This window comes from Falco peregrinus, chromosome 13, assembly GCF_023634155.1.
Source record: "Falco peregrinus isolate bFalPer1 chromosome 13, bFalPer1.pri, whole genome shotgun sequence".
In the NCBI taxonomy this organism is placed as follows: domain Eukaryota; kingdom Metazoa; phylum Chordata; class Aves; order Falconiformes; family Falconidae; genus Falco; species Falco peregrinus.
Window position 1 is genome coordinate 18,931,624 of NC_073733.1, and position 21,213 is coordinate 18,952,836.

The 21,213-nt window shown below is 36.1% G+C and overlaps 1 long non-coding RNA gene across 1 annotated transcript in view; it reads left to right on the plus strand.

Moving 5' to 3' along the window:
* The window catches only part of LOC129785612 (uncharacterized), a 141,162-nt gene that overhangs the window by 82,525 nt on the left and 37,424 nt on the right, over positions 1–21,213 (plus strand). Inside the window, exon 2 of the long non-coding RNA XR_008749749.1 lies at positions 4,134–4,178. This is a non-coding gene — a long non-coding RNA (uncharacterized LOC129785612). The remainder of the gene's footprint in view (positions 1–4,133; positions 4,179–21,213) is intronic.

Here is a 21,213-nt window from a genome sequence, read left to right on the forward strand (position 1 = left end):
ATGCATCACTGTCAAGCCCGATTGGAATCCAACCACTCAAACAGTCAAATTTACTAATTTTAACAAGCAATAGCCTCTGGTTACTCAGTTATCAGAACAGTGCCCTTACAGAGCCCGCTGCAAGGTGGATCAATGCAATTATCATCCACTGACATATGGCAAGGAGCTATGAGTGTTTTCACATGAGATAAATTGAATGGGACACAAATCATTGACTTATGTCAAGGATACCAGAGACAGCACCTGAAATACAGCAAATTTCAGAGAGGGCTGACAGGCAGTGAGTGAGGAAAACAGAACTGCATGTTGTTGATACTATTCTGGAAGAAAATCACTCAGCCAGAGTGCAGCTTACTATTTGCTCTGTCATCCAGAGCAAGTTAAGTAGTGTAGTGATCTGCTTCCTGTATGTCTTTATTTATGCAAGGGTTTGCTTGCTCATTTTCATATTCCTTCAGGAGGGTAAATGCCTTTATTCTGTTTAACAAGTAAGTTTGGTTAAATCTGATCAGGATTGCTGTAGTTGCTGCCCGTAATTTGTATGGAAAAGTAGCAAGTGTTTCAATAGTCAACATGCTTTCTACGCTCTTGCCAGCCTCAGCAATGAAGATAACCATTTAAAAGGCCTGGAAATGCCACTTTTTCTTTTTATTTCTTTTTTTTTTTTTTTTTTTTTTGATCCAAATATAGACTGTTATTTTATGAAAAAAGTAATAGTAACTTAATTTAATTTGAATACTGGAAATTTATTACAGCTCATTAAGTCCACATTTGTAAATGAAGAGAAAGTGGTTCAATGTGTTTAGTTCAGCGTATTTGGTACATAAAGAGATAGTCATAACATCTAACTTCAAGAGCTTCTGCTGCCTAAACCAGAAACTAATCCTCTTAAGCCTCCAGTGAAATTCAGGATGAAAGGGACAGATTTCTCCAGAGGGCAATTCAGGGTAAGAATTTAACTTAGGTGCTTTGAATTGCACTCCTCCAGAGAACATCCTCTTTCTACTTTTAGTTATATAGTGTATGACCAGCTTTCTAATTCAGGCACTTTAGTTAGGTGAGTGAAAGACCATGTATCTCCTATAGCTCCATGAAGATTTGGAATGGGACAAACATTTTCTTGCTAAATAATGAGTTCTTTGTAAAACATATTTTACCTTGAAAGAGTTCATGGATATGAGTAAAATTGACAAAATATAATTCTGCAACTGGGTTGACTGTAGGAAAGTAAAATTTCCTGGTGAGTGAAGGCTGTGCTTTTTATAATTAATACATTTGAATGTTATTTCATTTTCATCACACTTTTAGGAAATACGAATTGAATAGGCTACAAATGTGCAGAGGTTAAATATTCACAAGAAAGAAATGTGACAATGATAAATAGAAATATACTTGTATGCTATGTTAAATGTATTTGTCACCTTGTTTAAGTAAATGTTTGAAATAGATTTGCAAGTTGCCTTGAGCGTTACAGATTTGTTCAGATGCACAGTTCCTGAATTTCATATGACATATTATTATTTTTTTAAGACTTCATTTCAATAGCTAGTTTAATGAAGTTTAATCCTGCAAGCTCTTTTGTTTGACCCATATGTTTTTAATGTAAGCCATCAACTGTTTTGAGATAGACAGTGAAGTAGGGAAGTTAGCATGTGCAGAGCATAGAGTGAAAGACATTTCAGCTTGACAAAAGGTTCAGGCAAGCCTGATCCAGGTTTTGAGCAGTTGGAATCAGTGGACTGGGAAGGGTAGAGACAAAAACACCCAGTAAAGTTCAGAGGTTCATTTCTTAATTTTCAGCCTAACAGGACCCCCTGGCTGCTTTCTGCCAGCCCAGTTCTTCAGGAAAAATGGAAAACAACAAAAAGCAGCTGCCTAAGGATTTACTTTAGCACTTTCTGAATTTTCTCTCTTTTGCTTCCCTTGCTGTTGTTGACTGCAACACCAGTCAAAACCACCTTACTCTGAATTACCCCAGGCCTGGGCACTCCCTTTCCATAGACCATTTCCTTCTAAATGCCTTTTGGTTTTTACTCAAGTCTCCATCCATTACAGCCTCATTCTGAAAATCTTTAAAGAGAGCAGCTCTGATGAAAACTCTGGAGAAACAAGACTGCTTTCAGGCCTTTCATATTTGACTGGACAAGCAAGTAATGGAGAAGTAGACTTGTGAGAGTATGCAATGAGCTTACTCAGTAGAAAACCACAAATACTCAGTGACCAATCTCAACCAGTCTGGCCTTCAGCTGGCAGCAAAAAGATGGCTCAAAACCATTTTTTGCATCCAGTTTTGATGTGTTTCAGAGCCCATTGTGGCCTCTGGTAAGAAAGCACCTTCAAAGACTGCAGCCTCTAAGGTAGGCTCTAACTAGCTGGAGTGATAGACTCCCTCCATGCTCCTGCTAGCTAGTTTGGGGACCAGGGTTGTTGTAAGTGTTTCTTTAACAGTTCTGTTCTAACCTGAGGAATTTTTCTCAGAGGCCATACTGAATGTGTATTCATTAGCTATGTAAAAATCAGTTCTAGTGAAATGGAGATTATAAGAGAAAATTTGGGCAGCAAATACTTTCAAGTGTTATTAAGAATTAATGAATTCCAACTATGTCCCTATGCATTTTGCCTCTCATTCCTCTGCCTGGATTTGTTTTCGTTGATTAAGTTTCAGTTGGTTTTTTTTCCTGAATGTGTTGTAACACAAACCGAAAAGTATCTTACCCTATACCATGTCAAGATGTTTAGATGAATAATGGAGTGTGGCTATGGCCAGGTTTAACCATATCCATCTGTTATCAAGTCCTAACTTTGGTAGTGATAGCTAATATCTTAACTAAAAGTTTCCTGTAGTAATTGTTGATTTCTTTATAATTACTGATGTCTTTGTTTCAAGTAAGTTTACAATATCCTAGTGCTGATTTTATATATCTGTTATACCCAAATATACTTTTTGTTTCTATTGATAACATTATACCTTATGCTTTCTAAACCTTGCTTGTCTTCTTCCATCAGAAAACAATTACAGTTTCTGTCTGTTGAAAAGCTTGTGCAATTTTTGTGCTCTCAAGCATGGAACAAATTACTGAATTTGGTAAATTGTAACATTTCTTGGCCACCCACTCTGAGCTCAGAATGGACATCTTTCCAGTTCACAGTAACACGTACTTAATCAAATAAAAATTTAGTAGAACTCTGTAGATAACTTTTTAAGCATGAAGGTTAAAAATAATGTTATTCAGAATATTTCTGAGATGTGTAAATATGTAAAAAAAAAAAAAAAGAAAAAGAAAAAGAAATGTTAGATCAAGGTTATAACGTTTTTTATTTCTCAGAGCAGAAAAGCTTTATCTGAGTTTAAGCCTGCTATACATAGTTTTACCCATAAGTAGTAGGGTTAAAATGAATTTGGATATTGCTATGTTGCACAGCAGTCTCTGGAGCACAATTAACTCTCAGCAAGCTAATCTTTCAGGAGCAGATTCTTTTTGCTTTCTTGTATATAAGAAGCTGTTACCTAAGCATTACTGTACGGTTAATTTATTTCAAGACTTAAACAGCTTCTAAAGTTACAAGGCAAGGAGAGTATCAAGTAGCATCATATTAATATTCTGTATTCATATGTTGTATCAGGTAATTATTATTAAGAGACTTTGTGTTCAAATTCAAATACTTCCAAAAGTGACTTTAATAAAGCTTACACAACATTAAGTGTTGAAAGGACAGAAAAGGTATTGTCGTCAAATCCAAACAAGAATTAGAAATGACTGACATACTGATTTCTAAAGAACTGGATTTCAAAGCACTTTTACAGTATGGGAATCCCTAGCTAAAGTTTCCATATAATGAGGACTTCCTTACTGCATCTTTTCTACTGTCTTCCCAGGAAAAACAAACTGTAGGGCTTGTGAAAATAATCTCTTTTAAACCGAGTAAAGGAGCAGAGAGATGTGTGCAAACTTAATGTTGTCGTACACAAAGTATCTTCCTTTATTTTGAGGGTGATGATTTCAGCTGAGCATGGATAAGGATGTCTTAATATCTGGTACAAAGCTTTGCAGTGAAATATGAAAGAAACCATGATGCTTGCATTAAAGAAATTCAAGCCTATTTATATATATTTTGGGGTTTTTTTTTTCCAGTTCAACGGAGGAGTTTGTCAGTACCATGCAGAAGATGTAAAACTGGTTAGTAAGTTACCTGTAACTGTATGCGATTGAACATTGGATTCATTGGAAAGTCAATGCACCATAAAGCTCACAGTAATTACAAGGCAAAACAATGGAGCATAAATTCTGTCCTTAAATAATATTTTGCGGCTTCCCCAAAGCCATTTCTGTCTTAAATGGCAGAAAGTTGCTAAGACTTTAAGTACCTGACTTCAAAGCTGCTGTGTAAAGGTATTGTAAGGACAAGGAGAGGAAAAACAATTGGTCCAGAGAGCATTCAGATAAAACCAAGCCTTATCTCGTCTGTTGTACAGAGAAAAACAATTTAACAATTGTGAAGTTTCTCTTCCCTCAAGGATCTCGAGCCTGCTCGCTCCAGTTCTGCCCTAAGCTACTGTTCTACTATCCATTTATTCTCTCTAGCACCACTTAAAAACAGGTGAACATGGACAAGGAAGCAGCACATGCTGCGAAGACAAACCTTTGCTAGAAACTGCAGCTGAAAAAGGAGGAGGAAAGGGAGTTCAGGAACTCGGAGTACTGAAATGTTCTTGAAGCCTTTCCTTCCTCATACATAGCTATATCTTGCACAGATGGGAACAGAAAGCAGATTAATGGACAGATTCTGTCCTAGTGATTTTTCAAGAGACTGGTTCACCACTGGCAAAATATCCTTTCCCCCCCACCGCACCCCCCTAGTATTTATATCTTTAGTCTGATGTATTTTTGCAGCATACTGATTTGTCACTTAAATGGGATGCATTTATTTTTTGCATAAAAATCACTTTCCAATATGTTTAACTTGTTACTTTATTAAGTCAACCATTTTTTAAGAGTTAAATTTTAAACTGAAGTCATATATTTTTTGCAGACCCATACTTAAAAAAGCAGCTACAGCAGGATTAAGCAAATCCACAGATACTGCAAAGCAAGTCCTGCAGCTATGAAGCTATATGTAGTATCTTATTATTTCACTCATATGTAAGAGCCTGAGTCTGGTTAGGCACCAAACTGGGTATTATGAGCAAAATTGTATTGATTGTGTGCTGGCCAGGCCACTGAATGCTGCATTATCTTAATCAACAAAAGTATCAGTGATCCTGATTTTATGAAAGCAGTAGGAATGCTTGCTCCAATAGATAAAAATTTATATAATACTAACTATATTGTAAACCACAGAGATTCAAAAGAATTAAATTTACCATAGAAGTTTTATTCCCTACATTGTTCTCTAAATAAAGCTACAGTGTGGAAGGCAGTCATCTAGGTCAAAAAGAGACAGGAGAACAGCAATAAAACATGATATGGGATATAAAAAGAGGCAAAAGGTAGTAAATACAAGTTACTATTTTAAAAGTTCATGCAGTTGCTAAGGGGGAGAAAAAATAGAACAGGAATATCAATAGTGAATAGAGTAAGTAAAATAAAAGGTTTTTCAAAATAAGTGGTGTTTGGGTTAAAAATAGCATTGAAAACACTGTGTAAGGAATAACAGGAACTGTTTTCCAGCCCTTGTGAAATAGAAAGGTTGTCAGCTCTAACTGGGGAGGCTAAGAAGAAACATTTACTAAAGGTATACCATGTATAACCATCTAGCCTAGGTGCCATAAATCCTGCAGTTATAGAAAAAAACTTGTCCTGAAACACAATTAATATCAACATTAACAAGAAAACAAGGGATGCATGAAAAATTGAGGTTATAAAATTGCCCCAGTACTGGATAACGTGAAAATCATGACTTGGGAATTATATATCAACTAGATTGATATTGATTCTAAGTAAAATAAAGGAACAATTGAGCTGGGACTTTAAAGACCACTAATTTTTGCAATGCTGATTCTTGTATTACTTTTCTGGTTTTGTGGGATTTGTTTTTTCAGACTTTCCTTTCTGTAGTTGTCTGTTCTATTAGGCTTGCAGACCTGGTCAAAACAGACAGTCAGTATCATAATACCTGGATATCTCCAGCTTCTTTGAGAAAGCTCTCATTACGTGGAATGACAGGTATTTTGCAGATTAGGTTTAAAAGTGTTTCCCCCATAGAAGACAAATTTATGTTCCTACTGGGAAGGAAAGAAAGTATTGAGTTGTTACTGAGCAATTAATGTTTCCTGGAGACATATAGAGACTATGTGGAGTCATATATGTGAAGTTTGCAAATGATACAACATTTCTGTGGTAAGAAATGATGGGAAGGGTGTGATACTAATGCAAAGCAAGGTATGGATTCAGTTGATGACCTGATTGAAGAAATTGCTCAATAGCAGCCATGCAAGTGGAACGTATTCACTGCATCAACCCATCCTCCCTCAGGGCAGAAGTTACAACTCCATTAATCTCTTCCTTCTTTCTTCCAGTACATCTGGTCTTAAGAATGACCTGGAGCACTTAATTAAGTGGTCACAATAGAATACTGATATGCATAATGGTATGCATTTCAAAAGGAGTACCACACACTGTGCTTACATAGTTGGAGCTCTTGTGTAGAAATACAGTAAGTCAAAAAGGATTTTAATGGTCATTATGAGTAGATATACTATTGAAATTAATTTCAGAGTTAACTCAAGAAATACACCCCGAAAATGAACAATCTTAAAAAATATATGTAAAAAAATTGTTATTAAAAGAATGTGCTTTTTTCCCTGGCTGTGATAAAATCATCACAGTTCAAAAGGAGTATTAAAATAATCGAGTAGGAATAAAGGAAATTCACAAAATATATCCAGAATTTGGAATGTCAAGCCTTATGTCACAAAGAATAGCCTTATCCAAAAGGAAGTTGAGAGAAGACACTCTCTTTTTAAAAGTGCTTGTTCATGGGTGCATTTGAATAGTGTGAAGCAGGAAGAACTGTCTATCCAAAGACTGTTAACTGAGGTTAGAGAAATTAATTGCCTAATTAGGATACAATTTCCTGGCAGTCTGACAGAAGATGCAAAAGTGCAACTTCTTCTCATTCAGAAACTTTGATGTGAGTTGGAACAGTTTTCTAACATGTGTATGATTTAATTCAGCTTTTCAGAAGAAATCATCAGCCTGTGTGTACTGATGAATCATCCTAAATCTTTCAGGTGGTCTACTGAATCTTCCTGGGGCATTTGGCAACACAAATTTTTTTGGTCAAAATATTCTCATAACACTTGGTCTTACAAAACCGTAGCATTTATTAGTCTCATGCTTCAGAACCTCATTTAGTCATCTGACCAACCAGAAATTAATATTTGTTCCCCCTTCCCTAGGAATATTACTTTAGCATGACTTTCTAGATACTTTTCTCCTTTCTGAAACATCAGGGGTTTTGTCCAAATGAACACAGGATGATAAACGGGGGGGGGGGGGGGGGGGGGGGGGCGGGCGGGCGGTGGGCAGGGAGGTATTAGAATTGTTTCTTGGCTTGGCTGATACACTTGTCCCTCCTGCTCAGGGTAGAGCAAGCCTTTCTTCTGCCTTCTCTTTGGTAAGATAAATACATAAAGCTCCTTAAGCTCTGCAACACAAGGGTGATTTTCCAATTTTGGGATTACTTCTGTCTTCTTCAGTGTGTGGTAGAGCTCACCAGCTGGATCATCTGTGTATCTCTCTCAACAAATTTCCTGCCACTGGGGAGGTATTGGCTACCAATGGTCTGCAAGGCTTTTTGTTTGTTTGTTTGTTTGTTTGTTTGTTGTTAATATTCTTTCAGTGTGTTTTGGAGGGTTTTCTGAGAATCCAGAATTTTTGAGTAATTGAAATTGCTGTTTGTTAGCAGCAAGTCAAATGATACAGAAGAATATATGATGTATGGGTGGTTGACTTCAGAAGTCTAAAAGCCTCTCTCAGAACATTTTGCTAATGCCTGTGTTTCAGATAGGTGCCAATCTACAAAGCTTGTCTGGATCTGTAGTCAGTGAATGTGTTCTTCAGCAGACAATTCAGCCCACCTATTTTAAGAAGGAATTAATTATCTGTTGGTAGTTGATGGTGCAAATAAATTTTAGAATTAGACTATACTCTTTACCTTCTGGTGGCTAAAATTCAGTCAGCTGGATGCCACCTACTCTGATATAAAAGTCTAATAATGTATTTTTTTCTAATTGAAATATTATGAACCTAACTATTTACTACAGACAGGTGATACAGAACATTTTTTATTTAGACTATCTGATTCACTTTTCAGGAATTGCAGAGTGACCATGTCATTACGTTAACAACTACCACATAATTTTGGCCACACACATGACATAACCATTATGGTAGTTCTGTAATTATTAAATAGGAAAATGAAAATGGGTTTGTTGAGCAGCATCATTACTCATAAATGTTTCCTTTGTTATATACTATTATCTACTGTATTTTTCTCTTAGAATGAATACAATTTAAGATCAAAACAATTATGCCAAATGTAGGAAGTAATTGTACAATATCTGTACTCAGACATAAGATTTATAATAGATAATAAGAACACAATCAAAATACAATTACATATGCAATTTGTTTTGATGTACATGTTTTTGTGTGATAATGATGCTTTAATTCAAACCTTTTCTTGTTGGTTTTGTGGAGGTTTTTTTAGTCTCCAGTACTGTAAGCATAGGTTAAATTAAAGAAATGGTATTTATGAATTGCAGTCCACCTTTTGGGCAGAATTATTTTGTCCCTGTAATAAAGGAAGTGTGAAGCATTATGTGTCTGCTGCTATAAGCTGGAAGACCTAACCCTCAGGTCTGGATGATACTTTTACCTATTTGGGGTTTTATTACAAGATATTCATGCTGTGGAACTGAACTGTCATTAATAGGGAATTCCCCTGCCAGAACTGTGGTCTTGTGGTGCTGGGTGAGAAATTATAGTAAAGAGACAGTCCAAGATATGAAGGGTTAGGACTAAGGACTTGATAGGACTTTCCTATCTTGTTGTTATATATGGAATGATCGGCAAAAGAATGCTTAAACCCACCACGATTATGAGAGGAATTTGACTATGAGATAAAATTATGTAGCATATGCAGCATTCACTCCTTTGGCATATTGCCCTTTCATTTGGAGTCTTTTGGCAGAGATTTCCAAGTGGCATGAAGGGTAGGGGGGGTGCCATTGAATTTTAATGCTCAGAACCTGTGCTCAGCATGGTTTGAGTCACCTATAGAAACAAACATCTTAGGAGGCAAAGATGTCTAATACCCCAAGATTAAGTTTCTCTTTTTCTGCATGAATCTATGCATGTTTGGGGGTGGATGGGACAAAGGGTTACCCATTAACTGATGTGAACATAAGTTCTATTTCTAACCTGTGCAACTAGCTTTCTCATTAAAAACAGGACAATCTTCTCATATTTTATTTTAAAATATTATAAAAAAAAAATTTGTTAAGTAATCTGATCAAAGGATGCTTGTAAAAATCTATAGTATGAAATTAATGTAGCTTTTACTGTCATAGCTTGCTTCTTTATAGTGGTGGTGTTTCTGTGAGCTGCTGGAGTATGATGCAAGGCTTCTGTCCAGGAAGCAGTTAACACTGTCATCACATTATATGACATGTCTCTATACATTCCAACACATGATGATTTTGCTGCACCTGCCCAGTACTCTTTCATTAGCCTGTATTCTGAATTTTTGTACTAACCATTTCCTGGTTCATTTTCACTGGGTTTTCACAAACAAGGGCTAAACCGTGAGCGTGTAATTCTATCAGCTCGTTTTCATGCACAGCAGAGGTCTAGGTTGAGTATGCGCTCAAACTTTTCTACTTTTTCTGCTTTCTCCTACTATCAGAGTTAAAATAGCTGTACTCCAACTAAGCTTGAACTTCCTGTTAAAAAAGTTAAAGTAACTGCTAGGAAGGAAGAACTAACTTATGGGATGTCAGAGGTCCCTTGACGGTGCTAAACTTTAATGGAGGATGAGCTGCCTCTATTTTTCCATGCTGAGATGCCTACCTATTTTGTCTGCTCAGACTGACAGGTCTGAAAATGAATGATTTTTCCTCAGTCATGATGGATACCATTTCTAGACATATTGTAGCATAATGGACAAATAACTTCTCTTAAAGACTTGTCATATAATTTGAAGGAAAAAAAATTGTACCCCCGAGACAGACATTTCTATCTATATCCTCTGGGAATAATGAGACCTTAGAGCAGAGTCTAAGGCTAAGAGTTGGTTCAAAATACTATGATGTGATGTGCCCTTATCTTCTTTTACAGATAAGACAGGCAGACTGTTTCTTGCACAGAAAATCAAAGAGCAGGCTGTAAAATCATAGGAAATAAAAAAATGACAACTGAAATCTCTCCTTTCCTTTGAAAAATATTTCTTCCAGAAATTCTTCTTTTTTCCTCTCCCTATTCCTTGGTGACCCCCACTTACTTAAACTGAAGTGAGCATGGCTGAATCCTAAATGATTCATCTGAATATGGAAAATATAAACCTTTTGGTTATTTCTAAGTCTCTTGAGGTTTCAGAAATGCTTATTACTGCAGCCTCATCTTTTTGAGAATGTAAAAGATAGCTGTTTGACATGCTTCATTCATTAGCAGTGCATAACATTCACCTTCTGTGGGTGATGAAACAGAGAGGCATCTGCAGTTGGATGAAATGTGCGGGGTGACTTGGGTCTGCAGATCCATATAGACTGGCACAAAGTTGTGAGTAGCTTTTGTATTTGGCAAGACCATTGCATTATCCATACCAAAAAAAAAATCAACTAAAATTCCAGAAAGACATTTTAAAATTTGAGAAGAAACATACAAACAGGCACTTTTTCTTTTTAATTTTGAAATAACATTTCATCTAGAAAGCTGCCTAAAACTAAACAGCAGATTTTAAGGTTAAAATATATAGCTAAAAACAAAGTTTCATTTGACTCAAAACAACATCTGTTGTTTGTTCTAAGCAAACTATAAAAAGATTGACCCAGAATTGATTAAAAATTGTAGTCTCACCAAGCCAAAAACTAATAACAATTTTTTTTCCAAGATCTAGTGAAGTACTTCTTAACATTATATAATAACATATCTAGGCTGTATGTGAAATCATATTACAAAATCCCTATTGCACTTATGAGGAAAATACTCCTAACTGCAGCCCCTAACTACTTCATATATGTCATTTCTCTTGAAGAAGTATGATTTTATTTACTGGAAAAGTGTCTTTGATGAACAGACTGAAATTAATAAAACACATTAGTCTGTTTTGCTTTAAGTGTAGACCAGACTTACGGGGTGGATCTGTTTCTTGTATAGAAGGTGTGAGTTGGCTGATCACAGAATACTGAATTCTGTGTTTGATTTGACTCACAGGTTTTTACACCTTTTCACGGAAAATTAAAAATAAATAAAAAAAGACAGGAAAAATGTGATAAAATCATAGTTTTTACTTCCCCTCACTCATTCTTTGGGTAAAATACCTCTTTATTTCAATGAGCTTCTTGCCTGATAGGAAAAAGGAATTGTGAGTGGATTATATACAGCATCTTCCAGCCAAGGACCATAGTGACCTAGGATGCATAAATCCTTGAATGCCTGAATTTTCCCAGAGTATGTTTTCTACTGTGTTTACTGGGATGCAGAAAAGGTAGGGCTGAAATTTTCAAATCTTGCTGCCTAACTGCAGAAAATTCAACTGTGGCTGGGTACCTGGAGTGTTTCGAGTGTGTGGTGATAGTGGAATTTAAGTACTTCATTTAAAGGCTATTTGAAGGCTTATAAAACTTAGTGCTGAGTGTCTTTAGAAAGAGATACACTGAGAATTAAAGCTCCTAAATTCCATCTTTTATTGTTGCTTCTTAAATTACAGTGGAATTGCAGTCCACAAATTAAATCATTGACCACAACCCTCATTAAAAGTCAATATTTATGGAAATTACTGCATTCTGGGATCTAAGAAACTGAAGCATTTCTCTATACACAGAAAAGGCAATGACTATTTCTGTGGCGTACACATCAATATTTTAATAGCACCACTGAGGCGAATTACCTCAATTATAACTTCAGCGTCTTACAACAAACTGTTTGTACATCTCTGAAAAATATTTTAATTTTCTTCTTTTTTTCATCATAATGCTGGAAAAGACATTCTTACAAATGTAAACATAAGTACTAAGCTTAAATAAATCTGTATATACAATAAATTCTTCTGAGCTTCTAGAAGCTAAAATGAGTTAACAAAAATGCAAACCAATTCTGATGGAGGACAAAAAACCAACTGACCGTGGTTGCTCTGGTAACAAATTGCCTTTCTTTATGAGTGTGTAGGCATGCATGAATATGAGAGGGATATCTGTATATAGCTCATAGCTAGCTGCATATCTGTACATGTCCACTTGCGTGTGCATCATTCCCTCTCTCACATTCCCTCACATGTTACCCATGGATCTATTTTTTTTCCTTTAAATTTCATTAATCATCCTTGTAAATGGAATACTTCCCTTGAGTGACATTTTTATGTTAAAATTATATTTGATTTGAAAAGCAACCTAATTATAAGGTAGGCTTCCTGTAAGCTATTTAAGTCTCACCTCCCAGTGGAATCATGGAACATTTAGAAAAATAATGAATTACATCTTATATAATCTTTATTGCTACTTTTTAGAATGAATAATATATTCAGTTTGGGTTGAAATAACATATCCCTAAGGTACAATTCGTTTCCACAAATTAGATTGGTCCCTCACATACAAGATTATTAAGCATGAAGAAAAAAGTTATTGGGTTCCATGTGCCCCCTAGGAATAGTATTTTTCCCTTCACATCTAAGCTTTAAATGTAGCCTGATTCAAGACAAATCTGGTAAATAGTTAAAATAATTATACGGTTGCTTGGGCTTACCTATTAACCTTTTTTTTAAGATCCTCCTTTTTTGTTTTGAATACATGATTGATATATACAGCTCAAAGTGAAACACAAAAGAACAGAGATATTACTGTGATTCTCTGTTTTTATAGGTTCTGGGTGTAGTTTTCATTCTCTTTTTAGCTTTACCCCTCCTTTAGTTGATTAAAAAACCTAGTGTGATTCACTCTGATTGTCAAAGAAGGGCTGAGTTATTCTTTCTAGACAAAAATGTGATTATATCAGTAGTATGAAGTGGGGTGAAATGTGTTCAACACAGAGTTACCATTAAATAATTTGTGAGTCTGATAGTTCCTCTGGAAAAGGCTTGAATAACAAGTTAATGTGATGAATCATGAAAAATTATTTGTAAATGATGGAACAAAAAGATTCTTAAAAATCATTGCCTAAGACAGTCTTGTGGTTCTCAGTGTGTTCTCTTTATAATTACATTAAATAATTATTTGATTTTTTGCGTGAATGTAGATGTATGTACTTGTTCCAAGTCACTTTAATATGTTGAGAAAAACAACTACTACTGCTCAGAGCTAAAAACTCCACTGTAAGTTATATTTTAAAAACATAGCTATATTTAGCGTTTATACTAAAAAAGTATATCACAATTGGATCATGTCATATCTGTTGATTCTGTTAAAGAGTATTAGTTGATGTAGTGAAAAAACAATATAGTTATTTTTTTAAGTGGGCTGGTAACTATATCTAAAAGCCATGTTGAACTAGAAACTTAAAATTCAGTACTTTTGAAACTAAAGTGAATATCAAAATAATACTTCCTTAAAATTTTATTTTTCTGAGATTTTTCTACCTTTCCTATTCTTAAATGACTTAGTTTCCCCAGGTTAGATTATCTTGTATTCTGCTAGTACCTGAATTGAATTCAGCTGCTGAATTGTATGTCTATTCATCCAATCGGTTCGGTGCTACAGGTGGTTGCCTCAGTCTGTTTTTCACCAACATAAAAAATGCATGTATTTTAGCTTTTAGGTAGATTTCTACTCTTACGGTTAAGATTATCCAAATGAGCGCTTCATACAATGTCAAAATTATTAGAATATCAGGTGTCCCAGAAAGTTCCAACTGTTTTTTGTCACTGGTAACATTTGGAGAAACCTGATGCAGAGGATGGCTAGAATTTTAGATCCCATTTTCATCTAGCCTTACTTACACCTGTCTTAAATGGTACAGCTGGGAAGAGCTGGGAAGATCTGGCATATGTAAGGTCTTACATTGTTGCTGCCATCTTAGCTAGGAAGAAAAGATTTTAAGAGGTAAATAAAGCAAAGCTACTGCTATAAACTCATCAGAATTTTTAACGTCTTTACAGATCGACAGTAATACACTCTCAGTAGTCTTGGATTTTTTTCTATTTTCTTTTTCTTGGAAAAAATTGTGTTTCTGTAAGGGAAGGTATGAACTTACTAAACTTTCACCAAACAAAAGATATTCTGATGGTTGGAGAGCTAGAAACAAATTGGGCAGAAGGCTCAACTGCTTGCTCCTTTATCTTACTGTAGATTTCAGAAGGGTCAGCTGGAAGTTGAAGGTAGGGATTTCACCCAAAAAGGTGAAGGTAGAAGGAGGTCAGGCTCCCAGAGCTGCCCAGGGAAAGAGATGGACTTCTCTAGCTAGCATTTTGGAGAAGAAAACTTACAGTAGTATCACAGTTCTTCAACTGAAAAAGAGTAGAAATGGAAAGGGGAGATAAGAAAGGTGAGAAGTATGGTTTTAAGGAAAAGTATCTCACATTGTCCTGTACATGGATACTATGACTTGTATATCAAGGAACCGTGTATCCATTCTTTGATAGATAAAATCATTTTTACCCAGTGGTCAGACCCTAGGTATTTGCCTAGTTAATGCAGTGATATGTTAAACTCAGCCTATAGTATGTATATACACATGTAGTATAGGACAACAGGGTGAATCATACCTCTCTTCTTTCTGTGCTTGAAGATGGATTTGCTTTTCTTTTGCTTTATATTTAAGGATAAAAGTTGGAACTTTTTACCATAACTGAGGGGCTGTTTTTTTTGATGGGGAACAGCAGATTTTGATTTAAGAAAAGGCTGCTTTTTTTTTAAGAAAAACTCAATGTGTGAAACACTGAATCACTCCCAGGAAACTGCTGCTATTCAACCCAGCCACAGCTGGAACTAATTGCAGGTACCTCAGGTGTGCGGGGGAAGTGGAGCATGGCAGGGACTGCTGGTGTGGGGAGAGATGAGGCTGGCTGTAGCGGTCTTTATGGTTCCCTCTGGCCTGGGTGCTCCAAGGAAACCTCTCCAGGTACAGTACAACTTCAGTGTCATAAAACTAAGTGTTTCTGCATGAAGCATGTTCTGAAATGTTATAACAAGGCAGTTGTGAACTCTATGCAGTTCTGGCTCAGTGAGAAGCAGAAAGTACCTCAGTGACAGAATATATCTATTTATTGCTGTGTTTCCAGCCAGATGGTTCTTTGTGTGCTGCAAGTGGATAAAGTGTGAAAGCTTTGTGTATTGCTAACATAAATTTGTCTGTTAAGAGATAGATTCGGGTCCTGGTGCCTCTCCTCTAAGTTCTTCCATGTCTGAGGTAGTTTGCCACAGCATACCAGTCCTAGTGCTACTGGAAACTGCTCCCCTCCAGGTGAGACAGGTGAGATGCTGTGCCATGTGGGCCAGCTGAGGGACAGGACCAGAATTTGGTGTCCAAAGCAGGGACCCTGAATACTTGGTACTTGTTAACATAAATTAGGTGCTCGCGCTCTCTCTCTGCTTGCTTGGATTGCTTCTGATAAGAAAGCTGTTGGCATAATCTTACTGGTTTGTTTGAGTTTTCATGACTTGGACTTTGCTTCTAGGAAGGCTCTCTGTACTCATCTTGTTTCAAATTTTTCTGGTTTAGATTATGGCTATAAGTTAAGTGAGATTTTTTTTTTCCTAAACTTCTTGTGTTGTTATAAAGTAATTTGCAATTTTTGTTTGCTGTTTAATTCCTTGGCCTCATAATGTTTTCCTTGTCCAGGATGATTTATTTATGGCAAATACCTGTTTTTCATTATCAGTGACTGTGCATTCAAATTCTATACTACTTGTGTCATGCCAAAATCTCTTTGTACTTTAAAGCTGACCACAGGTCTGTGAAAGTGAGATGAGCTTACAACACGATGTTTTGAACAACAATAGCTCAAGAAACACTATTGTGTGTTGAACATAAATGCCGTGTATTTGTCAAAGATGACTTAGAAAAAGAGGAGGAGCGGGGAAAAGGAGAATATAAAGAGAGATTTTTAAAACGGTGAATATGGTTTTGGTTCCTGGATCCTAAATCTTTGAAAATGCAAAAACCAGAATGGAATTTGTAGTGCTGATTCCTCTACCTGAGTTTTGGTTGGCATTTGTGTCAAAGACTAGCAGTTTTTACAGTATCAGATTTTGTCACCATTCAGGAAATACCAATTGGATCATACGACACTTAGGAGAGTTCAGCAGGCAAGAGGGTTACCTGGAATAATGTTTATTCATGTCGATACTATATGTATGAAAGGTTTCTGAAGTTTCTTTTCTGGTTTATGTCATGACTTAATGTAATGCACTGCTATTTCAGTTGTGGTCTCTTTTGAAGAGTTGCTAATGGTTGTGCTTTTTAATATAAACCTAAAACGCCAGGAAGACTATGAATTTCATCTTCTGTCTGAAATAGTTTATGAATTTTTCCCAGTAAATCCCATTTCCACTGAGGTCAATGGAACTTTTCTGTTGACTTCAATGGCATTACGTTTTTCACCCTTAATCTGTGCAGGTGACAAATAGACCATAGCTTATACATCATATGTTACCATTCCAAAGTCGTCAGAATGCCTCTGAATCATCATAAGCAGAATTTCATGCACTCTATCATATCTTGGCCTTCTAGGAACTTGAATTAATGCTCACAAAGACTCAGCAGTGGAAAAAAAAAAATGGTCATCTGCTATAATGAGTGTTTGTTACCTGACACACTTTTGGCACTGGATTTATCGAAATGCCAGGGCTCTGTTTGAATATGCATGTCATTTACAAACCCAAGGCTTGCTTTTTATTTCCTTAATGACATCCACAAATAATAAAGCTGCCTGATTATTTTAAATCTGTATTCAAAAGGAGAAAAAAAATACCATTCAGAATTTGAATTTGTTTTTGGTTAATAATATCATTTTATTTGTCTTAAAAACAGAACACTTGGGATGAACAGTAGCTTTATTTGAAAAAAAGAACAACTTGGAACTTTTGTAATTTGGAGGAGTTGTATTTCCTTCTGCTTCTACAACTCAGTAGTTACAAAATGGGGAAAGAATTCTCAGTTTTCTTGCAGCTTTCAAATTTTTGAAATATTGCAGAGCAGGAACAAAAATTAAATGCGAATTATATGTATTACAGAAAAATAAAGCCAAGGTCCAGTTCTTTCTGTTGTATTCTGGGCATGTGCCAACTATACTGAAATAACTTTTATTGCTTTCCTGATATATTCAAGATGCATTAATTCTTTACCTTTATTCTGTCTTTGAGTCATTCAGTTTTAAAGGTTGAATGCCATTATTGCTTTCATTGGGGAATTCAGGAGTTTTTGTTGGGAGTTTTAAACTTTTTTCCTCTTTTTTTTTTTTTTTCCCCCCCTTTTAATTGCATTCACTGCTTTGCATTAATAATTTCCGAGGAAAGCAAGAAAGGGCCCTAACCTATTCTAGGGGAGAGGTGATAGAATGGTAGTAAAAGCCAAAGTCCTAAGTAAGGACGTGTTTAGAAATTTGAGATACCTTTTCAAAGGAAATCATATATATATAAAGAAGGAAAACTTTATCTTAAAGAAAATCCTCTGCCGCACACTTTACCATGTAACACTTGAAAAAGCCTGGTTATTAAAAAGAATGCACCACATACACTCAGTGTCATTAGAGTGAAGGCACTTGAGCCTGTTTATTGTCACTTAAAACAACTGGCTGTACTTGACTCTGTGAAGTTTTATATGTCATCCTTCCTCACTGCTTTTCTTTCCATTCCTGTCCCTAATGATTTCTTCAAGAAACTTGACAGATCAATGTGAAGGCTTCTTCCTGCGGTTTTTACCCATGCATCTCACATGCTCCTTTCCCACATTGTGTCAGCTTCTCCTGCTTGCTGCTGCTGCTATAGAAGCCCAATAGCCCTTTATATGTCAGGGTTGTCTGTGGTCTTAAAAACTCATTCTGTCTATTCAGTCCAGGTTATTCATAACAGGCAGAACAGTTGAAGTAGCACAGTAACTTCTTAGATACTAGCCCAAATGTGCTCCGATTCCAGCATCTAGGTAATGTTTCCTGGCTTTATCACTGCCCCAAATTCAGCTAAGCCGTATGTTGTTGCTGGACATGGTATTTTGCATGAAATGTAATGTGTGAACCTACTCGGTAACAACGTCTCACTAAGATGAATAAATGCCAAAGGCTGGCTTTTATTGGAGTCAGTGTGATGGCTGGGGCGATAGGTTGTTTTTCTTCACTTCTGTATGATGTCCGTGATTCCAGTAGCTTTGTATTTTAATGACACTGCCTAATGGCCTAATGCTTTTCTTTTAGTCAGTAAATATACTGAACAAATTGCATAGAGCAACCAGGGATATATTGGTTGAGACGTAGGATCATCTCCAGAAATGACTCAGAGTTAAATGGCAAAATATCTGTCACCCTGTTTGAAGCAGTATAAAAGGATTAACTGCAGCTTCTTTTTTGTGTGAGAAGATGTATGTGCTACTGATGTAGTTATGTGCTTAGTAATCTTTTTGCTTATTTGACCATTTTGTATTTAAAAGTGAGTGATAATGTTCCAACCAGTTTGTAAAGTGAAAGCTTTACCTCGGAAGTCCACAGCAGGAAAGTGTCTGCTTTGCAAGGCACTTTGTGTTTGCAGTTATCAACCAGCAGGAATGCTGCACAGCTAAGGCAGAGCGAGCAATACTAACCCATAAAGACTTGTCTTTGTTATTGTAAGGATGGTCATTGGACCAACAGTTGTGCAATAATCTCCTTGTGTGACAATAAACAGTCTCATTTATCATTATCTTAACAGTCTACAAATTATGCTGACTAAATCAAAATATACAAATTGATGTCATAGCTAAATAAAATTTGGCAAAAAACAGTTCGTGCTGAATGTTCATGTGATTTCTACAATTGTCAGATGAATTATTACTCTGATATGCAATAATATAACCATATAAATGAGTTGACCAAGATTTATAGCAAACCTAATCTGTGTTCCACTTGTAATTCATGAAAAGGAACAATCACATTCACTCTGTCTGAGAGCATCTGCAAATTTCCACTGACTCTGCCTTTTAAAGTTTATTACTCCCTTTCGTGTAGTCTTTGTGCCTGTAATATTAAGCTGTAGGAGGATAAAATTTAGCAAAAAGAATATTTAAAATAGAGCTGTGGTATCTGTTTTGTTTTGACGGTGTTTCTGTGTGAAAGAAAATTAAGAGCATAAAGGTTTGGAGTTTAATGACTATACGTACTATGTTGGAAATCAATATAGAGTCCCACCCCAAATCTGTGTAATGCCTATAGTTCCTGTATGGCATATTATATAAAGACATAAAAGGCAGTCTGTACTCCTATTTTAGAAGCAAATTGTACCATATAAATTGCATAACAAGCTGCCTAGATGAATGTTCCAGGCTCTCTTAAGTCTGTAAATAAATAGTGTGTTTTTAGAAGATATGCAAAGTGCTGCTGTCACTTTTCTTACGTAGTTCTGAGTAGTGCAAGGAAATTTGTTCCTAACAGGGTGCTTGAATACCTAAAGCAGAGCCAGTGCTTGAAAACTATGTTATGTTCTATAAGGTTGTTTCAAATGTTAGCACCTCTAGTCCTCTCATGCTTGAGAAACAGCTTATGTCTGAACTTAAGTTACATTTAATGTATAGCACCATCCAGTACCTAAAGGGGCCAACAAGAAAGTTGGAGAGGGTCTTTTCACAAGGGCATGTAATGTTAGGACAAGGGGGAATGGCTTTAAAATGAAAGAGGGTAGACTTAGATGAAATATTGGGAAAAAATTCTTCCCTGCGAGGGTGGCGAGGCACTGGCAGAGGGTGCCCCATCCCTGGGGGTGCTCAGGGCCAGGCTGGACAGGGCTGGGGGCAACCTGGGCTGGTAGGAGGCATCTCTGTCCATGGCAGGAGGTTTGAACTAGTTGATCTCTAAGGTCCATTCCAACCCAAACCGTTCTATGATTCTATTTAATTGATTTCTTCTCCACTGAGAAAGGGTCTTGCAAGACCTTGTACATTTTCTGTCCTCTTGCAGAAAGACAATAATGTCACTTTCTGTCAATTTTAGAAATGGGTAAATTGGCAGTAAAGTACTGAATAATTTCACAAGGTTTGAACAGCAATTGTAATTAGGTCTAAGCAGAAAATTCTACTCCTGTGCTTTTTAAACAAAAAAGTTTAGTTTGAAATCTATAACTTCACAGAATAGTGTAATGAAACTGTTAGCTTTCTGATATTATTATTGTTGTTGGAAAGAAAACTACCATATGTTATGCCATGATTTGCTTGAAGAACCTATATATAATTCAGAATCTAGAATAAGAATGTAACTACCAGTGCTCAAAAAGCCTATATGATTGTAGGACAGGTAACTATGCTTCCTCTGCAGGAAGATGTGAGAGAAGGATTTTTCTTTTTCTTTTTTTTTTTTTTTTTTTAAGTTGTAGAAAACAATAATGTAGTGCTTTTTCCACTTAAAGATTTAAATGCAGCCTTATCAGCTTTATGAGAGACAAAGACTATGGACCATCTGTCAAGACAGATCTTTAATATATCATGTATAAGCTATGGAGAAATAATCCTCAAATGGTTATTTTATTGATCAGTCTGATGGCCAGCCTGTCTCTGGGTGACTGCTGAGTTTCTCTGGTTTCAGATTATTCCTTTCTGTAGGTAGCACTAATGTGAAGATTTAGCTTGCTTTTTTTCGTTTGTAACAGGTATGGCACTGTTTTATCCTTTAGTACTGATTATATTTTTAATTTTATTAGATAGCTGATTACTCTGTAGCTGCTGGAATATACTTGCAAAATTAAAGCAATACAAAAGAACGCTTGTTATTCAATAATGTATTTCAGAATTCTCCTGCAAGTTGTTCCAGCATCAGAAATTCAACAGCTAAACCTCTCACACCACTAAGACCAAGGTCTAGACTGGCAGTGGGTACTTCTACCAT